Raw genomic sequence first — 7,500 nt, 5'->3', positions numbered from 1 at the left:
AGGAAAGGAAATATGAGAAATAATGAACAATTAAAGTAGAATATTATGAAAACAGTAACAACACCAAAACATATTTCATATATAAACTATAAGAACAATTATGTCAGCCTGTTTAACGGTCAACATGAAGGCATTTGCTGCAAGTTTGAACTTTTGAAGTTCTGCCAATTCAACTACTCTATTAGGAAGATCATTTCACTACTTGGTCACAGCTGGAATAAAACTTCTAGGATGCAGAGAGAGAGAGAGAGAGAGAGAGAGAGAGAGAGAGAGAGAGAGAGAGAGAGAGAGAGAGAGAGATCCTACATGTTTGCTGTGTAATTGCAAACATAGTACCAACCATTGGTTTTACATTTCCATGTTTATCGCATTTCAACGCTTCATTGTTCCCGAGAGAGAGAGAGAGAGAGAGAGAGAGAGAGAGAGAGAGAGAGAGAGAGAGAGAGAGAGAGAGAGAGAGAGAGGTGGGGTTAGATTTCGCCTTTCGTTTCTATCTTGAACTTTTAATTCAGTACTCCTCCACTCATCATCTCCTACTTCACGCTTCATAGTCCTCAGCCATGTAGGCCTGGGTCTTCCAACTCTTCAAATGCCACATGGAACTCAGTTGAAAGTTTGGTGAATTAAATCATTTTTCGTTTCTTTTAAAGACAGATTAACAAGCCCTAAGCCTAGCGCGTACATAGCATGTAGATTCTTTTGCCTTCGTTACAGACTTTCAGTAAATAATTAATTTCACATCATCTCCATCATGAGGCTCAATACTACACAGTATTCTAGAAGTTCTATTCCAGCTGTTACCAAGTTGTGGAATGATCTTCCTGATCGGGTAGTTAAATCAGTAGAATTTCAAAAGTTCAAAGTTGGAGCAAATGTTTTTATGTTGACCAGGCTGACATGAGTCTTTTTATAGTTTATATATGACATATCTGTTTTTGACGTTGATAGTAGTTTAAATAGGACATATCTGTTTTGACGCTGTTACTGTTTTTAGAATGATATATTGTTAATTTATTCTAATCATTTATTTATTTCCTTTCCTCACTGGGCTATTTTTCCCTGTTGGAGCCCTTGGGCCTATAGCATCTTGCTTTTCCAACTAGGGTTGTAGCTTGGCTAGTAATAAACACTATAATTTTCCATCAAATTGGGCAGCATCTGTAATTAACGTGTATATAATATATTAATTAATAACTGACATATTTTCATACATTCCATTTGAATTATCAAATCTGTTGTTTGATAAAGCCAGATAAAGGTTTATAGGTCGCTCGTGAATGGCAGAGGCAAGGGAGAGTGACAATGCCCTAGAGACTGACCATATATACATATGATCAACGCCCAAGCCCCCTCTTCACCCACGCCAGGACCAGGGAGAGCCAGGCAATGACTGCAGATGATTCAGCAGGTAGACCTATAGGCTTCCCTAAGCCTCCATACCTTAGGTAATAAAGAATTGTGATGTTGCAGACAATAAATAAACTTGTAATTAGGGTTTAACCTCGAACCCAAATCCCATGTAATTATAATTGTAATTGAATTTGGTAAGTAATTGCAAGAGTAATGTAATTGTTAATTCCAAAAAGAACAGTTTCTAGTAGAACTCTGTACTAGCTCTCATTCTATTAACTTTTATACAAACGAGCAACTAAAGTTTCAGCATATAAGTAAATGCCCCTTATATTCCCCTAAAGTTGCATTGCAACATTTTTTGGCAATATTTTGCAAGCCTTTAAGAAATTGCGTGTATATATGTGCAGAAGTATAGGTCTTTAAGAGATAGTATTTCAAAGGCTCTCTCTACGTAGGTTGAACTGATTAAAGTAGCTCTCTCTCTCTCTCTCTCTCTCTCTCTCTCTCTCTCTCTCTCTCTCTCTCTCTCTCTCTCTCTCTCTCACATGAATGTCTTTCAGAAAATACTTCATTGTTTGTCTGACAGTTTATTAAATCCTTATTATATAATTTCAAAGAGACATGTGGACTTACCCTTAGCTGGTTGTGTGTGTGTATGTGTGTGTGCGCGCATTATGAAACGTAAAACGCCTTTTACATACACGAGGTTTACCTTTTTTATCACCACGCTAACTTACTGCGGATTGGTGATGGTGGGAAACTTTGGTCTGATCGCTCACAGCAAACCTACCTAGTATTGGTGGCATTGACTAGCACAACCTTTGTAATAGCTTGTTATTATTATTATTATTATTATCTAAGCTACAGCCCTAGTTGGAAAATCAGGATGCTACAAGCCCAAGGGATCCAACGGAAAGATAGCCCAGTGAGGAAAGGAAATAAGGAAACAAATACGCTACAAGAGTTAAGATAGAATACTTTAAGAACAGTAACAACATTAGAATAGATCTTTCATATATAAACCATAAAAACTAAATAAAAAGAGGAAGAGAAATATGATAGAATACTGTGCCCAAGTATACCCGCAAACAAGAGAAGTGAGAACTCTACCTCAAAACAGTGATAGCAGTGAACTTCATGGCGTATACTGTAGGCGTCTTTATAAGATCTTAACTAGGTCCTTTTGGCTCCATAATGCATCCACTTTCTAGTATTTTATTTAATAGTGGTAAAACCATTGATAGGCTAAATGTATAGACATAGTTAAAAGGAGGGGAATTCAATTAAATACATTTTAAGTAGAAAAAACAAAACTGTAGGCCTACTAGTAAGAGAACTAAATGAGGAAAATGTGATATGACGTATATTACGCAATAAAAGAAAAAAGCAAAGACGGGTGATTATAGTTAAACTATCGAGAGAAAAGCTGAAGGTACCAATTATAAAAAGGCCGGTGGAAAAAACGCGGCAAATAGGAATTTTAAGTAGAACTTAAAACAAAACTGTAGGCCTACTAGTAAGGGAACTAAATGAGGAAAATGTGATATGACGTATATTACGTAAAAAAAAAAATGCGGATAAATATAGTTAAAACCATTGAAAGAAAAGTTGAAGGTATCAGTTATAAAAAAGGCCGGTGGAAAAAACGCGGGAAATAGGATCATGATTTGGCGCGCATGATTGGTGAGTGGGGGGGGGAGAGGGGGGGGGGGGCTGTCCTTTCACTCCTCTCTCGGGGAGGGGAAGTGGGGGGAGGAGAGAACTTTGTTGGCGGTATATGAAAGTGCCGGGAAAAAAAGGCGGGAAGTTGAATGTATTGCTTGACTGCTTGTGCAATGGTCTCATTTTCAAAGTAATTACCTCAATTTGAGTAATTTTTGTTGATTTAAGGAAATTTCTAGAGTAATGGTACTTTCGAGGTAATTACTTCAGATTGAGTAATTTTGGTTGATTTAAGGAAATTTCTAGAGTAATGGTACTTTCGAGGTAATTTTAATGTTTTGTTTTTTTTTAATCAGGCTATCTTTTGATTATAGAGTAACATTGTGTATCTGAAATTTATCTTTCGGTTTTTTTTTCACAAAATGAAGAGCTTTTCTTAATCATGATATAATTGGTGAGAGAGAGAGAGAGAGAGAGAGAGAGAGAGAGAGAGAGAGAGTATTTTCAGCTCTATGTAGGAAGTTAAACGCACATTTCATGCAAATTTGATTATAATGTGACTCATTATCAATCTAACTTAAATTGAAGCGTTAAGTTTTTCAAGTGGAAACTCATAGAAAGGACGTAGGCTATATATATATATATATATATATATATATTATAATATATATTCTGTATAGATATTTTGCATCTAATTTTTATATGCTTTCTCAATTTACACTTTGGTGTTTATATATATATATATATATATATATAGTGTATATTCCGAGATGGGATACCTAAACTTGGTGAAAGAGTTCGCCATGATCACCAAAGCTGTACTTGGCCACCCATACGGGTTTGGTTTGCTGTGAACGACCATACCAAAGTCTCCTATCATCACCAATCCACCGTGGCCAGCGTCTGAGGCTTTTGTCCAGCAGTGGACTAGAAACGGCTGCATTCATTGCTGGTGTTATACGATACCAACATGGATGCGAGAGCAAACTGAAAGGAAAGATATTCTAACAACAGGTAATACAAAGAAATGTACATGGGCAGGACACATAATGGGTGGACATTCAGAATAACAGTGTGGATCCCTAGATATTGCAAACGAAGCAGGAGAAGGAAGAGAAGACGATGGATAGACGAGCTATACCAGTATAAACTGGTATGGAAAGAACACGAACATGACTGGAGTAGAAGGACATATGTCTGAGGCCTTTGGAATGTGTCTTAAAATCTATGGTTATTATTTGTGTTTCAGAGAGAGAGAGAGAGAGAGAGAGAGAGAGAGAGAGAGAGAGAGGAGAGTAAATTCTATGGTTATTTGTGTTTGAGAGAGAAGAGAGAGAGAGAGAGAGAGAGAGAGGAGTAAATTCTATGGTTATTTGTGTTTGAGAGAGAGAGAGAGAGAGAGAGAGATAGAGAGAGAGAGAGAGAGAGAGAGAGAGAGTGAGTAATATAACTGATCTCTCTCTCTCTCTCTCTCTCTCTCTCCATGCATATCTTCAAAAGTGAACTGCAACCGTTATCATAGAGGAGAGATATAATTGCAGTTGTAAAATAGGGAGATTCGAAAATAACATTATTATATATATATATATATATATATATATATATAATATTATTGATAAGTTCCGACATTATCAAATCTCCCTTCGTAACTATTAAAAGTTAAAGCATTTTTGTTATGATAATTAAGATAGAAGATGATGAACATAACTGATGTTGCTCAACCTATAGTCAGTTTCTTTTAGCGATGCAGATTTGCACCGACTCGCAGGGTTGCCCTTTTAGCTCGGAAAAGTTTCCTGATCGCTGATTGGTTGGACGAAATAATTCTAACCAATCAGCGATCAGGAAACTTTTCCGAGCTAAAGGGGTACCGCTGCGAGTCGGTGCAAATCTGTCTCGATAAAAGAAATGGACTATAGCAAAAGGTATACATAGTCCTATTTCATATCTCAGCGCCTTTGCCAAGTAAAAAAATATTTCACCATAAGATAGTGAGATTCAATTATTAATTGATAAATACTTAATTATTTATATTGCAACATATATTTGTCATTAGGACGGGTAATCCATGTCAAATTTACTCTAAAAAAAGAAAAAACCTTGAATATCCAAATAGGCCTACCTGTCAATTCCTTATGTTATTTAGTCTTATTGTTTCAGGGGTAAATAAGTCTATATCTGGTAAACCAGTAAGACATAAATTATGATATTGAACAACGATAATGTTTTTCCCGGACTTTTATCTGATTAAGAAAAGGAAATATGATAATTTTGGTGAAATAAAAATTATATTAACCAATAATGCAGAATGTTTCATATTTTCCAACTGAATTCATAGCTTTCCACGTTATAATGTTTCTACCCCATTTGGAGATAAAATATTGGAACTTGAATGTATGATAATGGTTAGAACCTGAATATATGATAATTAGAACTTTAATGTATGATAATGGTTGCCTTGCTTGGAGGCCAATATTTCATGAAAAAGTGCAAGTCTAACATTGGACTTGAGCCAAACCGTGTTTAGCCTATATTATTATTATTATTATTATTATTATTATTATTAATTATTATTATTATTAGCCAAGCTACAACCCTAGTTGGAAAAGCAAGATGATATAAGCCCAAGGGCTCCAATAGGGAAAAATAGCCCAGTGAGGAAAGGAAATAAGGAAATAAATAAATGATGAGAATAAATTAACAATATATCATTCTAAAAACAGTAACAGCGTCCAAAGAGATATGTCCTATATAAACTATTAACAACGTCAAAAACAGATATGTGATATATAAACTATAAAAAGACTCAAGTCAGCCTGGTCAACATAAAAACATTTGCTCCAACTTTGAACTTTTGAAGCCTATAGGTCTAAACATTAGAGAAATTGGAATATCAAGACGGGTTATTATCAAAAGAAAGACAAATCAAAAGAGTGACAAAAATATGGAAATTTAAAAGAGTGACACGACAGAAGAGTGACATCACGGAATAATTCTAAATATATGCGAAGCAATAATATATCTAATTAGCCTACTCAAAACAATGGCTTATTTATCGTTTTTTCCAAACTTTTTACATGACAGAAACTGTTTTAATTTCTTAAAATACTGGTTTCTCCTATTACAATTAAAATAGAATTTGTTTGAACAATTTCTTTTTTAAAACTCGCACTTCATGAAGTCTCTGTTATATTCCCTCATGGATGAATACGTCTTTGTAAAATCTTAGAGGGACAAGGTGAAAATAAGTTATAGAGGCATTAACATATTTGACATCACGATCTACAATGTTAAATGCATTAGGCTACCTTCCGCAATTGTCCAAGATATCAGACACACCGTAAACATTAGCGACTCAATAGAAATACCTTCAACAAGTGCATTGAAACAAGTTGTTCGTCGTATCCGTAAAACAGAACTTCTATCATAACCAGAGTGCATTGCAGATTTAGTAATCCCACATAGTTTAAAGATTACCAGAAATGGAGAGAAAAAACCCTTTTTACTTTTTGATACAAAATATGAAGACAAGGCTAGTGAAAACGAGATGCAACAGGAAGACATGAGAATTATTGGTTTTGGAACTGACGGCGATCTAAAGAAATTAGCAAGCTCCCAGGTTTGGTTTCTTCTTGGAACTCTCAAAAACTTGCCATAAGCTTTTCCATAAAATATATACAATTCACCATATGTTTCATGGGTAAAACGTTTTCCACCGGAGGTATATACATCCATGCTTGAATTATTAATTTCTGTTTCAGAAACAAAAGAAATTGAGTTGAAGCCTAAATTTATAATAGTTGATTTGAACTTGCAAGCATAAATGCCCTTCAACATACTGTACATGTTACCAGTGAGGAAAATTAAAGAATAAACTTGATTTTTCATGATTTGATGGCATGTTCAATAAATAAAATTTTACTTGCATTTTAACTGTATATTTATAGGATATTCAAATAATAAAATTTTATTTCTCACTCTTTTGATATTATTTACACACATCAAAAATTGATACTTTTCAGGTCTTCTATAAATAGCCTAGCACAAAATCTATCAGGGCTTATAATTTGGTTTTATTTCTAACTGAAAGTTCATTATGTCACTCTTTTGATCACTATTTTAAGAGTGACACATTATGTCACTCTTTTGATTTGTCACTCTTTTGATCACTATTTTAAGAGTGACACATTATGTCACTCTTTTGATTTGTCACTCTTTTGATCACTATTTTAAGAGTGACAAATTATGTCACTCTTTTGATTTGTCAATCTTTTGAACGGCTCCCATCAAGACACATGCTTTCCTGTGGATTCTATAGTAATTTCATCAGCACATACATTTAAAACTCATCCAAAATAACAATTTCAAATATCAGAGCTACTGCTTTTAAGTAGGGCCTACTGAGATTTATCTAGATACAATCATCTCCCCCTAGGCCTACTGACGCAAAGGGCCTCTGTTGGATTTCGCCAGCCGTCTCTATCT

This window comes from Palaemon carinicauda, chromosome 16 (assembly GCF_036898095.1).
Source record: "Palaemon carinicauda isolate YSFRI2023 chromosome 16, ASM3689809v2, whole genome shotgun sequence".
Classification (NCBI taxonomy): Eukaryota; Metazoa; Arthropoda; class Malacostraca; order Decapoda; family Palaemonidae; genus Palaemon; species Palaemon carinicauda.
This window is presented reverse-complemented; position numbering follows the sequence as displayed.